Source organism: Dermacentor andersoni, chromosome 6 (assembly GCF_023375885.2).
Source record: "Dermacentor andersoni chromosome 6, qqDerAnde1_hic_scaffold, whole genome shotgun sequence".
In the NCBI taxonomy this organism is placed as follows: domain Eukaryota; kingdom Metazoa; phylum Arthropoda; class Arachnida; order Ixodida; family Ixodidae; genus Dermacentor; species Dermacentor andersoni.
Genome location: NC_092819.1, coordinates 28,693,817 through 28,708,799, shown reverse-complemented (window position 1 = coordinate 28,708,799; position 14,983 = coordinate 28,693,817). Strand labels below are relative to the sequence as shown.

Genomic DNA, 14,983 nt, shown 5'->3' with positions numbered 1-14,983 from the left:
ATACGCACGGCGAGCACATGAGAACGCTGCAGGGCGACTCGAAATTGACGCTTGCACAAGCGCCGGGGCAAACGGGTGTCCCATTGACCGCGAGCACCGTAAGGTGCGCGCGCGAGGAATGGCACGGATCGGACGTTGGGTCACCGCGCACCGGTCTCCTCGATGGACGCGGTCACATTGTCCATCAGGGGCCGCGCGACGCGCGCGGACGCATCGACGGAGTGACGTCACAAATCGTGCGTCCACCACCGGAAGTGTGGACGCCATCGCCGTAGCTAATAGCGTAATCGCGCATTACGGAGGGAGTCGCGAGTGGAATTCGTCCTTGGTACTGCCGCGAAAAAAAAGAAAGTAATAAATTCTTGATGGGGGAGGGGGTTTTATGTCCCAAAAATGCATTTCTTCAATGGCACGAGGCTCCGAATCAAGTTTGACCGCAAGAAAAAAAGCGGGGGTTTCTTTATGGCGCACCTATAGCTCGACAGAATAGTGGAACGAGATTCATCTTCGCATCTTCGTTGATATTTTTGAGGCACTGCAACGGTTATACAATGCACAGATAGGCGCGTCTTCAGCGTGCAGTGCTCTCGCATTGGCCCGACGACATCGCCAACACCGATCGCCATCGCTGGCGGCACGAGGTAATGACTGTAAACCCTGCACACTGGTCACACAGGGAACCGAACCTTTTAGCTCTTGATCTCCTCCTACAAGGCTGCCGTATCAGCTGATCCAGGGTACGCGACGTGAAACGTCAACGCTGACGTCGTCTGTTAAGATACCGCTGCTTTGGTTCACACTGAAGAACTTACTTTAAAAGGCGCTACGCCTTTTTTTTCTTTTTAGAATACACTTTGTGTCAGCTATGAAGCGCCGATACTGAGATCAAGAGGTCACAGGCTTGGTTCCTGGTGTGACCAGTGCGCAGCTAGAGTTTAGACTTATTATTCGAAGCCGCCGGCAGACTGGTGTTATATAAACGGGGATGGCAACATACTGCTTGAGCCTACGAGTTCTTCTTACGACAGGATGACATAATGATGAGGGTGTTTCTGCACGTTGCAGTCTTTTGGATGATAGTCTCACGGCACCGCCCGTGGGTCGAGACATCGAGAGCCGAAACAACCCATAAAAGTCGCCGTTATAGAAAATGAAATCTCTGGGCCGGCTTGCACGAACATTTAATAAAAATAATAATGTCGAATTTAAGCATTCGTCCTGAAATGATCCCTAGACAACTACTAGCGCACTAGAGCGCGCTTTTAAATTCGTTATTCTATTCGTTATTAAGTGTTTGTGCGAGCCGCTCCTGTAGTGGAGATGACGATCGCGAAAGTGATCAACCAGGAGCCGTCACCTTGCCATGCGCATCGAACCGTAGCGTCAAGCGATCAGACATGGCAACCCTGAAGAGGACGAGCCCTCACTAGCACGTCCTCAACCTCTTCTGTCCTCACTGTGAGAAGCCTATATATTAACAAGAGTGAATATGTTTTCCTCAAAAAGTACGTCGTCGTCGTCGTTGTCGTTGTTGCATTTCGGAAAAACAGAATTCACATAATTCTCACACAGTTTTTTGCGCACACGCTTGCGGGTGTGGCCTTTCCCGCGTGGAATAGGCTCGACCATCATTTCACTTGTATTCTTACAGGTTGTATGCGAGGATGACAATCAGTGGCACAGCTTTATGTCAAAGTTCATCCCCCAACTTTTTTGTATGAAAAGGTTCTATTGGAACCTTGGCTGGTCCTTTGTCGACGACGTGATATTCGAAAGGCCCTATCGTTATATTCTTGCACGATAGCGGTCTGGATTTGGTACTTTGAAGAGCGTTCGTTGTTGTTCACTCAAACCACCATCTTCTTCCGCATTGTCAGCACTTTTCCCCCTTAATGCTCTTATTTCCATTGCCCAATGCTGAACAGCGAAGCATAACGTTGATTCAGGTCAGCCACTCAGCTTTTTCATCATATTAAATGCCCCACCCCGTCGCTTCACTCCGCATACGTTTAGTTTTATGACCTTCTTAACGCCAATTAATCCGCCATTTCATCTACGTCTACTAATAGCCGCCAGATGAAGCCGCGCAAGTAACCGAATAGCTCGTAACGAGTCCAAATGATCAGCATCAGCAAATTGCTAAGAATGAGCACAGAAGTGTCGTATACCATTTAGATATTCGAATCGATCAGCATAATAACGTACTAGGCGAAAATGAAGTGGCCCTTCGTGTTTTGAAAGCTGTGCCGGTAGTTTCTTTAAAAAAATGTTGATGAACTATGGTAACTGTCAGTCACCATCATTTATTAGCATCGGACGTCGGGCTAAGAAACTATGATAACTCCAGGGGGCCCTATACGCGCCTCCGGCCACGAGAGTACGCGAATTTAGATGAGCGTGACGTTAACTGCGGTTTCACCCGAGTAACCTACTGCACAAGCTAGAACATGCCTAGCCGTAGCCGAGAATATACATTAATCAGCCACACCATTTCTGCGGAAATTCTCGGGTTTGGAGTTGGATTCATGAAAGGAAAAAGTTGGCGTCTACCCGGACGTAGCACACGGAGCTCCTCATAGTGGAAACTGCACGGTTTCCTCGAAAACAAAGTCGTCCCCGCAGCTGGAGGCAAATTTCGTCTCAAGCCGGTTTCCCTTTCATTGTGGATCGCCCTATCACCTTTAGGGGCAACACAGCTCGAAGAGGCTCGAAACCCGTATGACTACGAGTGTATATGTTCGACGACGTGATTCGCTCGTATCCAGTGCCACGAACAGTTCCAGCGTAACTAGTTTCATTGTGAGCGCGGGTCCATGTTGGTCAAACAAGACTGTACGCTTTCCGCAAAGAAAAAGGAAACATAAGTTCACTCCACGCGACAAGGGCACAAACATGGCGAATTCTATGAAAGGCGCCCGGCATGACCTCCCAGGAATGAAACAGTCCACAGACTCAATAGGCGTCCATTTTTAGCCTTTATTCTTCTATTTTTTAGAAAACCGTGGCTGCTGGGTGGTGCTGTTGGTTTGCCAAATAGACCACACTTTTAAAAAGGGGCAATTACTTGCGCGATGGTGGGACCGAACCTCGGTCACGCAGGGCAACCGCCCGATGCTCTAACCATTAGGCCACAATCTTTTCTTACCCTTTCTTTATGCATCGTACTTATTACAATGAACGAAATGGTTTATGCACATTAACTACTTACAATATTATGAGCACTAGACAATCACAAGCAAATGTCGACGAGCACTGTACACGCAAAGAAAACGCCATACAAAGCGACACCTTCCATTACAACAAAAACTTGACAGGAGAAGTTAAACACCTAGTCAGAAGTGTATACCAGTACAGCTGACGTTCATCTTTGACCGTAAATTACCTTCATTTGCATAATCACCGGAGAGAAATGTGCTCTTGAGGTAAGTATTCTGATAGGCCTGCATAGATTATGGAAAAATCGTATATGCATGGACAATCGCACGTCTGGTTCTGTCGTGCCAACGCCAATCATAGCGCTCTGAGATTATCACCGCGCGCGTGTGTCACATCACGTGCAACACGCGGGTGCGCAGGAGCAGTTGGGGCGCGCGCGCCAGTTTCTCTTGCGTCAAAGACGCGGAAATGAAACGGGAAAATTTATGGCATTTGATTAACCGGCTTCACGAAATCTTCGCTTCGCATAGATTCTAACACTACGTTGAACCTGCGTTTTCTTTTTTTTTTTTCGGTCACAAGGGCTACATATAGTAGAAAATGCCCTTTCACTGGGAATAGGGTCTCAAAGAGCAACTGAGCATATTTTTTAGTGGAATTAGCGGCCAACACTCGACGCGGTGCAGGGCAGCGACTCCTTGAAGTGTCCGTAGCAGAGAGTTCGAAACCGGGAAGGGGGGCCGGGGTGCAGTATAGGTCCCTTGATAAACAAGTTTTGGGAGCGTGCGCCTGGTTTCAATGCAGGGGGCAGCGCCCAGTGGTCACGAGCCTCGAGGGCCCACCACCATCTATTATAGTAAGCTAGGACTTGGTTTTACAACAAGAAGAAATGTGCGTGGGCGAAATAAGCCTTGGCTTCTGCCCCCTCCTCACTCAAGCTACACTTCTGGAGCCCCTGCTCCGCAGTATGTGCATCGTCTTAAAGCAACACCAAAGTACACCTACATTTTCCCGAGTGCATGCTCGAAACTGTTTAATTTCAAAAATCTTCAGTCGTAGTTCGATTGAATTAAAACAAATATTTCCCTTGCCCTTGGTGCCTCATATGTGTTAGTCTCAAGTCTAGCTATTAACACCACGCGGTAAGGCTTCGTTAATTTCTCTCTCCCTCTCTAGGGAAAGCTGCACAGTGTTAAATATAAAGGACCAATGAAAATGCTTGGAAAACGCGGATAATCCGACTGTTTACAGTTCAATTTAGTGAAGCGTATGCTTTCTTGCCAAACAATTTTCTGCGTGTTCTTTTTTTTTATTGAGTCGGCGTAGAAAAAAAAAGCGCGCGTGGCACGTGCATACAGCAACCTCTGCGCGATGCCACAATCGCAATGTGCGCAACGCTCAGCTTATGCTATACACAGCTCCGTGCGTATATACGCCCTCATCTCCGCGCCCTTCGGCCCAAACAAAGCGTCATAATTGCACCCGAACGAGTAGGGTCACACATCCGGCTTGTCCGTCGCTGGACCTTGGCATGCACGCGGCGTATCCGGCGTCATATACCCAGATTAGGGCTTAAACGGAGCCCGTTTGCCGCGAGAACGTGCGCAGACGCGTAACGGCGCGCTGACGCGCAGACGCTTTTATTACGTGCCGCGTTGAGTCGCCCTTGAAACGGTGAAGCGTAACCCCCAGCTTAGAAGATAAGGGGGAAGAGTGGCGGAGAAGGGTGGGGAAGAGCGCGCAGGGTGGACATGTCGGAAAGGCCCGCATGGCACCCCGGGAATGCCGCGGGAGCTGCAAAATGACCGAGATGACCTCGGCGCGGAAGATATGTATCGTGCCGCCGGCCTATAAGTCTTGTTCCGTTCGTCTTCAAGTGCCTAGCGCGCAGCGGGGATTAACCTCGATGAGTCTCGGATTAAGCTCACGTCAGCACTCCACAAACTTGCCCCCGTCTCTCCCTCTTCTTTTCTCTCGCTTTATTATTTTTTTTTCTTAGTTTGTCTACGAACTCGCAACAGCCACAGATGCGCGAAGGTACGGTCAGGTGGATCTTGCGGATTGAATCAGAAATAATTGCTTCCTTTGAGTTAAAATAAAATTAAAAAGAAGAACAACAAGAACATTGTACTGTTAGCATTGGAATATCGCAACCGAGAAATTGGTTTCGCACTGTTATATACGTAACGCCGAAGCGCAATAATCCAGCAAGGAATTCTGTTCAGGGGCTAATCATCGCAGTAAAATTTATGGAGGAAATGCTTACTGGAAAATCAATCTAGAATATATATATATATATATATATATATATATATATATATATATATATATATAAATTTCCTGAATGCTATATTCAAGTGCTAACAGTACAATGTTCTTATTGGTTTCCTTTCTTTAATTTGAACTCAAAGTAAACGGAGTAAACGGTAATTTCTGATTCAGTCCGACAGCTCTCTCTCTCCCCCTCTCTCTCTCTATATATATATATATATATATATATGCGCACCGTGTTTATGTTCGCTCATGCTTCGACGAAAGACGTCAGACTCGCCGGTGTACCCCGAGCAGACTGCACGACGGACCTTTTACTGAAGCACAGGTCCTGGGAGCCTGGCCTCACCACTCATCATTGCAGAGAGACACGCGAACGCTTCTTTAGTTCCTGAAATCAGCCGACCTGGCTATAGAAACTATGTGCCTCGTCCAGTGCACGTACGTAATCTTAACTCTTGTCTTCTCTTTCTTTCACTCCATCAACCCCCTCTCCACGTGAGTGGCAGCAAACTGGACAAAGTCTAGTCAAACTCTCAGCCTCTATTCTGTCTGTCTCTCTCTCTGTATACTTTCTGGAGTATATATTAAGCCCGTATATACAGCTAGTCTGTGCCGGTCACAGCCCAGTCGTAGATGTGGTGGCGTCAAAGGTATATATATATATATATATATATATATATATATATATATATATATATATATATATATATATATATATATATATATATATATATACACACACACACCTTTGGCGCCACCGATGAAGCTACCGATGTGCCATCCCAAGAGCAGCCTTAGTTGGAGCTACAGGCACCGGCAAAAAGTATCTTCGAGTACTACCAAAGTACCCGTACTGACAAACTTTAATTAAGAATGGGAGCATATCCTCGCTAGCGGGCGTTCAGGGGCACTTGCCTCTCAGTCTGCTGCAGCAAAGGAGTGGAGACGACCGAGTACATTGTAATGGAATGCCAAGATATTAACCCAACGAGGACCGTAAGGAAATTCAACCTTCCAGAATCACTGGGATTCAAAGCTGATGAGAGCGTTCTTATTGACTGGTCAGCGGTCAAAATAAGCAAGAGACGTTTAGAGTGTTGGTGGGGAAAAAAAAAGCAGGAAGAGATCGGCAGGAGCAGGTGTCATGACAGGCAGAGGTACAATATAGAGATAGGGGTTTTAATGAATAGAGAGAAAATGTAAAGTATAGATAGGCATAATGCTAACCTGAAAAGGATGCACTACAACCTGACTAGCTGAAACAGGTTAGAGGTAGGTTGTCGTTGCCCCGTTTCAAATGGTTTGTCAATAGAAATCACCATCATTCATTCATTCATTCATTCATTCATCTTTGTTTCGTTAAAGAGCCCCCAGGTGATGTTTGAGTTTAATACCTCCATACTGAAACTTAAGAGGAAGCTTTAGCTCGGGCCAAACTCCGACGTGGCTTATTCAAATACATGTAAAACGCAAAAATGATTTTCTAAAGTAACCCTTGGACCGATTTTAATGAATTTCTTTTTACATTTGAGAGAGAAAGTTAAATTATAGTGGCTGTTCAAAGCGGAATTTCGGTTTAGGGCCTGAATTTTGGTAAAAGAATTTTAAAAAATTCGAAAGTTAGAAACAATAGAAGCACGAAGTTTATAAATTAATAGCTCTGCATCAATAACAGATATCGTGGTTCTGTAAACGGTATCCGTTGTATAATTCAAAGGGGACAAATTCAGTATGTGAATTTATATTTTACGTGAATTCGTTACGTTCTTTACAAAAGTTCTGCAAAATCTGTATTTCCATACTGCTAAATTCTTCGAGATTCATGTGTAACATGTTACTTTTGTCCGCTTTAGGTGTACTGTTACATGCAATTTACGGAATTGTGATACCATTCTTCATTGCCGAGTTACGGAGTTGTAAACTTGATCGTTTTGTTGTCTGAAAATTTGCGATTTTCGCCAATATTTACTAAAAATTGACAAATTGTATCAAAACTTGGAGAACAGCAGTCACAAGAGTTTAAGGTTCTCCTTTAAATGCAACAAACCTCGTCAAATTTGGTGCAGTGTATAATTCAAAGGGGACAAATTTGGTGCAGTGTATAATTCAAAGGGGACAAATTCGGTATGTGAATTTATATTTTACGTGAATTCGTTACGTTCTTTACAAAAGTTCTGCAAAATCTGTATTTCCATACTGCTAAATTCTTCGAGATTCATGTGTAACATGTTACTTTTGTCCGCTTTAGGTGTACTGTTACATGCAATTTACGGAATTGTGATACCATTCTTCATTGCCGAGTTACGGAGTTGTAAACTTGATCGTTTTGTTGTCTGAAAATTTGCGATTTTCGCCAATATTTACTAAAAATTGACAAATTGTATCAAAACTTGGAGAACAGCAGTCACAAGAGTTTAAGGTTCTCCTTTAAATGCAACAAACCTCGTCAAATTTGGTGCAGTGGTTGTCAAAAAAACCGAATTCTCCTTTTACACGTATTTAGATAGGAGCACCCGAGCTGAAGCTTCTTCTTAAGGGAGAGAGAGTTAAATGAGATGCGAAAGGCAGGGAAATTAACCGGAAGATAGACTTTGCTACTCTGCACTGGAGGAGGGGTAAGGGGTGACAGAAAGGTAAAGAAATATACACATGCAGAGAAAGAGAGGGAGATGAAAGAAAAAAGGAATTCAGGGCCCATTCCAACCTATGAAGGTGGTTGGACAGGGAAGCTGTGGGGGGAACCTCACCACCTACGATATGGCGGCGAGACAAACAGTAAACTTTGACAAACATTTTATTTTGTAACAATAGTCACCACTGTTTTGTGGTCACTATTATATGTGGCTAAATTTTCAGTTTTAACCGCAGGAACGTTCTTTGCCAACGTAAGATCAATACACGTTCCATGTGTGGTTGTTGGCTGAGTGGCATCGGTGAAGCACATCAAGGCAAACTCGTCGGCGACGAACTGAACCACCTGTTTTGTGACTTGGCAATGTCCATATTAATATGACCGATAACAATGATCGGTGTGTTGTGGTTACCTGCCAGTGCGGAGAAATGCGTTCGCATGAATCACTCGATGTCCGATCTGGGCGTTGAGTATGGGCTTGCTTACGGGTGCTCGAGCCATTGCTTGCGAGGGTAGCCATTGATGGTCACAGTTGTCGACATGTTGTTCCACCCTACGAGGACGTCACCCTATCTCATTAGAAATAAATGTTCTCTCTCTCTCTCTCTCTCCAAGATCAATTTTTTGCTTGCTTAGGTGAGTATGAGCCACTTCTGATGATGATAGTTTTTGCTCGCTCTTTTCTGTCCGTGGACAGGATTGTGCCGTTTGGGGGTAGCGGTAAACAGCTTCGCTGTAAAAAACAGCACAAAGCCCGTAGTAGCATTTCTGATACGCTAGAGCAAAGCTTTCGCCAGTTCTGGCCAGCTAATCGAAACAATTACTAATTGGTCACTACACTAATGAATCTAACTGAAACAGTTTCTTTCTTTTTGCTGTTTCGTTCCTTTGTTCCGAGAGCATGGGTCAGAATCCCACAACGTTAATGTCCCACCAACCGGCATCACTGGAATGCTCATGAGCATACCCGCGTCTATGACGTCCTCTTCGTTGAACCTAACCCGCAGGTTCCTGTGCTCGATGTTTTTGGGGTTCTGAATCTTCATCACAGGTGTGGTGTTCTCCGTTCATTATAAAGTGTGTTACGTCTTGTCAGTATCTGAAACAATGGAGCACACAGTTTGTAATCGGACTCCCTGCCTACCTCAATGGATTATCGAATGACTATGTTAATGTGACACTAAAGACGAATATTAAGCACAGTATTGTTAAAAACAATTGTTAAGTACCAAAGAGATAACTTTTACAGACAGCGGAGGCTCAAGTACATCACTGCCTTCCAACTTTCACTGGCGAGTGAAAAATCTGGTATAATGTAAGGATTTCTTTTACTTAATTCTACCTTTCTTTTCTTCACCGTTCAGTCTGCTGATCCCAGTGATATTGGTGGAGTGGCACTCAGACCACCGAGAGATGAAAAGGAGCGCGTTAACCGCCTGATGGGGTGGCTCCCTCTTCACAGGTTCCATATGCTTCCAGGGCCTCCTGGCCCCTGTGGATCAGTCGGAGCTGGTCTTGCAGGGCGGGGCTGGATAGCATGATCGCCCATCTGAAGTAAAAAAAAAGGAATAGCATTGGAATAGAATCATTCTTATTCCTGCCCTGATTTTTACCTAATACCATTGAATGATTTGTCACTTGTAGGATCGCAGGCAGCTAAATCCTTACTTCAAGCTCTTCGTCCAGTGGCAACAAAGGGTTCTCACTGCTCGGTCTCCGGAGTATCCCGAGCAGTCTCTCCGGCATCTGCACGAAAAGTGAGCAAGATTGGCTGCACAGCGCATTGCGGGCTGGATTCGTTAAAATTTAGACGCAGGCCCCACTCGTTTATAACATGTGTGCAGCTATGTGCAGGACGCTTTCGAAAGCACGCGTACACCCAGTAAAACATGCCGTTTTCGGCGCCGGCAGCGCGTCCTCACTTGTGTGTAAGCTTCCCTCCCTCCAGAGAGAGAACTTCATTCATCAGGTTGGAGTGCTAATTCATGGACTCGTCAGGAAGGCTAGATGGCGGCCAGGCGACGCGTGACTACAACATATTCGGCTCGCTCCACGGCTCGGAGTTGCACGTCCGGGCTGGAGCTAAGGAGCCCTTCCTCCCACGATGAAGGTGAGGGAGAGGCTAGGAGATCGGGGGAGGGGGATTCTCCTCACAGTCCCAGAGGATGAGACTTAGCGAAGCTAGCTCGTCGCACAGGTGACAGTACTCTGTCCGGGTAAATGTGCGAGTATACAAAAAATGACGTACAGCGCAAAGGACAAGGACTGCGAGAGATGACATACACAGCGCTGACTTCCAACAATATCTTATTGCGTTGCCACATCGTGTGTATATATACAAGAGGAGGCATGCGCAGAAAATTAAAGGCAGTCACAAGGGTTGTTCTAACAGACAGTCATTGTGCTAAGAACATCGTCACTTGAAAAAAAAAAAAAAAAAAGACCATTACGATTTCCATCTGTTGAGATACATGACTTCACAGGGGTCACCGCGATAAAGGGGGCACTAACGCACACACTACCCAGTTTTCTGATGAAATCAGCTTCTATAATTTCCCGGGTGAGCTGTGAGATTTTTTTTTTTTTGTTCTGTTCACTCACTCCTTTCTGTAATGCATTCGGGCCTTGAAAGTAAAATAAATAAATAAATAAATAAATAAATAAATAAATAAATAAATAAATAAATAAATAAAAGTGCGACTTGCGAACGCGATAACTCAACAGCCGCCTGCCGTTGTACGAGTACCGCGCCCAGACCAATGTTACTGGCGTCTGTATGAATTTCAGTCTCGGCCTCTCCATCAAGGTATCCAACAACGCACGGCAAAGCCAGATGGTGTCGGAGCTCGGTGAAAGCTGCTTCTTTTTCAGCGCTACAAATGAACGGCATATCGTCTATTATGAGACGAGTAAGTGGTTCAGTAGTCTTAAAAATTACTCGTAAAGCGCCGGTAGTTGGCACACAGACCCATGGAAGTACCAGACACTTCTCTTATCGGCAGGGGCAGGAAAAGCTGCCACAGAGGCAGTTTTGTCTGGATCGGGACGGACTCCTCCTGCGCTCACGACATGACCAAGAAACTTAAACTCTTGGTAGAAGTGGCATTTCTGAGGCTTGAATGTAAGGCTAGCCGATCGGACTGCCTCAAGTACTTGACGTAGTCGGATAAGATGGTCGGAAAAGCTGGCTGAAAAACAACCGCATCTAGGTACACGATGCAGCTTTGTCACTTCAGGTCGGCCAGTACGGTGTCCATCATCCGTTGGAAAGATGCTGGAGCAGAGCAGAGACCGAACGGAAGCACCCGGAACTCGTAATGACCGTCAGGAGTGACAAAGTCAGTTTTTTCACGGTCCCACTCGCCGACCACTATCTGTCAATAGCGGCTGTATTTAAATCAAGGGATGAAAAATGCTTAGCTCGACGTAGCCGGCCGAGAGTGTCATCGATGCGCTGCAGCGGGTAAACGTGTTTTTTTATTACGTTGAGCTTTTGGTAACCAACACAAAAGCGAAGCCTGCCATCCTTCTTGACGAGGACGATCGGTGATGACCACGGTCTGCTTTAAGGCAGAAGTCGCAAGCCAGGAGTGATTTTATTTAGGCATAAGATCTATTACAAAAATTTGTGTATACAGAAGGAGGCCCCTGCCGGATAACGCCATCGTCAATAATTTCCTTTAATTGTGCTTTAATTGCGTCGCGTTCCTTCGAGATACGGCACGGCTGCTGGTGGATAGTGCATGCACCATCGTAGGCGATTATTCTGTGTTGTGTAAATGGCGTTTGACCAACTTCAGACGAGGAATCAAAGCACGCCTTGAATTCAGATAACAGTTGCCGCATTGCCTTCCTTTTCTCCTCCAGCAGCTCGTTATTATGTCAATGCCTGGGAGCGAGCCTTCATCGGTGTCGGCTTCTTCAGATTCGAAACACTCAATGATGTTCTCCAAGACTTCAGCGCATGATGATATAGGAGTGCCGCGAAAAAGGTGTCAATGGTCGTCGGTAAACTTTGCAAGCAATACTTCAACCCTGCTATCCCGAAGCTGCCGCAAAAACTTTTACGATCAGCAAAAGAGAAATGTTGCCTTCTGCTAAGACTTCACCGTTGTGCGCCCCTTCAGATATCATCTAAGCCATAACGCTGGAACGGGGCGACATCGCCACGCTCTCGTCACAAACGCGAGGATGGCGGCAGGCATCTTGTGTCGCAGCTTTCCTCGTACAGAAAGTAATGTAATGCTTTCCTAGGTCGATGATGGCGCCATATTCCCGGATAAAATCCCTTCCAAGTATTAAATCCCGAGAACATTCATGCGGAACAATGCAGCTAGCAAGAAACGTGGCATTCTCATATTCGTATCCTCGCAGTGCTCACGCCAAGCGGTGCGACAACGTGACCACCAGCTGTACGAACCTGCGTGCCAGTCCAAGGCACAACTTTCTTGAAGATTGGCTCGCCAGTTTTCCACTAATAATCGAATAATCTGCACCAGTGTCTACAAGCGCACTGATATTTCGACCGTCGACGAGCACACATGTTCGTTGAGAACTTGTCTCCAGGCTGAGGTACAGGCGTCGTCAAATCTCTGGATACAGGCGTCGTCGAATCTCCGTCCGGTCGAGGTCACCTCGGATGGAGATCTTCAGCAAGTTGCATATCGGCGGCCTTGCGCCGAAAGGTCGCTGACGTCACTTTTCCAGGCGAGGGCTTGGAGACCGTCCTTGCGTCATGCTCGATGTCTTGGATAGTATCGCAGCGGCCATGGCGATTGCGACTGGCGTCTTGGTGACTGTGGCGCGCACTGCTGGGCGATGAAGTCTTCAATTTCGCGCGGCCTCTATTCGAACCGGGGTCGAGGCGAATTCACATCCAAACCCTGCAGTCAAGCTGGCGGTAGTGACACTCGCGGTATATGTGACCCACCTCACCACAATGATAACAAAGCGGTCGTCGGTCGGGCGTGCGCCAAATGTACAATTTATGTGTGACAGTGCGTTTGTCTTTAAAGAACCGCCTGTGCCCAACGTAGCATAGCGTGGAGGGGGGGGCGGAGTTAACGGGGCCTAGCGTTGCTGATGCAGGAATGGAGCGCCTCCATGTGTCTCCATATGTCACACGCTGGAAGTAGCTCGCCTTGGGTGGTGGGTTCCAAAGTAAGGAAGCTCAGCGTAAGTAGTGCGCCTAAAGTCACTCGCCTGGAGCGCTTTTTCGGGGAGAGTTGACCGTAGGCTGCTGCGCCCGGTACAGCTGTTGGAACTCGTGGCGGACTACCGAACGTATTATGTCGCGGAGTACATCAATGTCAGTGGCTGCGAAAGCTCCCAGACTGATGGCGGTCGAAGCAGCTTTCACTTGCCGCTCATACTGGTTCGACTGCGGCTGTAGTGCCTTTTCCACAACAGTGGCTTCTGGGAGGTGTGTAACCGTCCTCGGCTGACTACGAACAAGTACACCGAAAAGGTGCTTCTTGACACCCCGCATCAAATGACGGAGCTTCTTGTCTTCCGGCATGCTAGGATCGGCTCGCCTGAAGAGATCGGCCCGCACTGTAAATGCAATGCCTGCAGAAGGCAGCTTTCCCAGCTCCGCGGAACCAATGCGCTGCACGAGCAGCAAGGGCGGGGTTCATTTTTTGCTTGCACTGGTGTACTAGGACGTCCGAACGTGAAACTTTCACGAAGAGAAATAATCTGGATGACGTACGCCTTGGCGAATGAGCTCTCATCCAGAAGCGCGGAAAAGCTAGCGCAGAATGTGTTCAAAATGATCAACATCAATCGTTCCGACGGGCGAAATATTATTAGAGAAGTGGCGCTGGCAGAGCTTATAGAAAAGCCGCCGCTGCGAGGTGTAGGCCAGGTGGTGCAGATCGACAAGTGCCTAATGAGAGACAAACGCAAATCGAACGGTGTTCGCCTCCTTGCTGGTGATAACGTTCCTCACAGGTTCCGTAATAACTACAGGCGTTGTATCAGACTGGGGCGCTAGTACTTTTGGCTTGCTATGCGTGCAGACAAAGTAGCTGAGGCTGTTCAAAATATACAAGAGAAACGCGGCTACCCTTGGCCCTCTCATCGCCATGAATGTCCTCCCAGTTACGACAGTCTACAGCGACGAATGGGCACACCCAGCCTTGCGGACGCCACTTAACTTCGGCTGGCACACCGTTAACAAACGCCCTTTTGCATGGGCCAACACGCAACGCATCGAGAGCGAATGGCAGAAGGCGAAGCGCCGACTAGCTCGGAACGGCAACCGAACGTCGCCGGTTCTGGTGCGCTCGCACCTTGCCTGGATCTGGTGGATGTCCGTCAACAGCCCCTACCATCGAAAATCCTCTCCTCTCAATTTTATTTCCTTTCGAAAACGGCTCTTTTCAGAGTCACTCCAATGATACATCGGCAGGATTAGGAAATTTCACGCTGCTCCGGCCGTGACCCTCTCTAGGCCGAGAAATACCTTTGTTGCACGGCCATACACATTAACTGCGGCATTCAAGCGCATTTACTGCATATTTAAGAAACTTATACAGCTGTGATAACTTAAAGCTCTGAAAGAAATTTATGCAGCAGGAACCGCGCGCGTAGTGAAAACAAAGATGGCTGCGGCGTAGCTCAGCTAACCCTGGATATGCAAAGCAAAAGCTTCGTTTAACCTGGTTAAGCCTTGGTTTCACTTGGTTAACCTTTGATTTAGCTGTAATTATTACACCTAGGCATGCAAACATCGTTAAACGACCATTTGCTAAACAGAGACAAAATTCAGCACATTTTTGTCTGCAAATGTTATATATTGTAATGCTTTAACAATAAAACCAAAAGAGATCCTTCCAGTAATAATCTGGCCAGGCAAGCTTACCTATAAGTAATTTCATGCAAATGAATGCCTTTCCAGTGAAATTTATTAAAACTTGT

General features: G+C 46.7%; 1 long non-coding RNA gene across 2 annotated transcripts in view; it reads right to left on the bottom strand.

The window, feature by feature from the left end:
- Positions 1 to 8,220: 8,220 nt before the first annotated feature.
- The window catches only part of LOC129382278 (uncharacterized), a 47,475-nt gene continuing 40,712 nt past the window's right edge, over positions 8,221 to 14,983 (bottom strand). Inside the window, exons 6-9 of one of the 2 annotated variants that reach the window (XR_008610380.2) lie at positions 9,676 to 9,808; positions 9,405 to 9,611; positions 9,030 to 9,161; positions 8,221 to 8,795 (exon numbers count right to left, since the gene is read on the bottom strand). This is a non-coding gene — a long non-coding RNA (uncharacterized lncRNA). Of the gene's footprint in view, positions 9,162 to 9,404; positions 9,612 to 9,675; positions 9,809 to 14,983 lie in introns of both variants that reach the window. The other variant, XR_008610379.2, reaches the window with a different exon arrangement.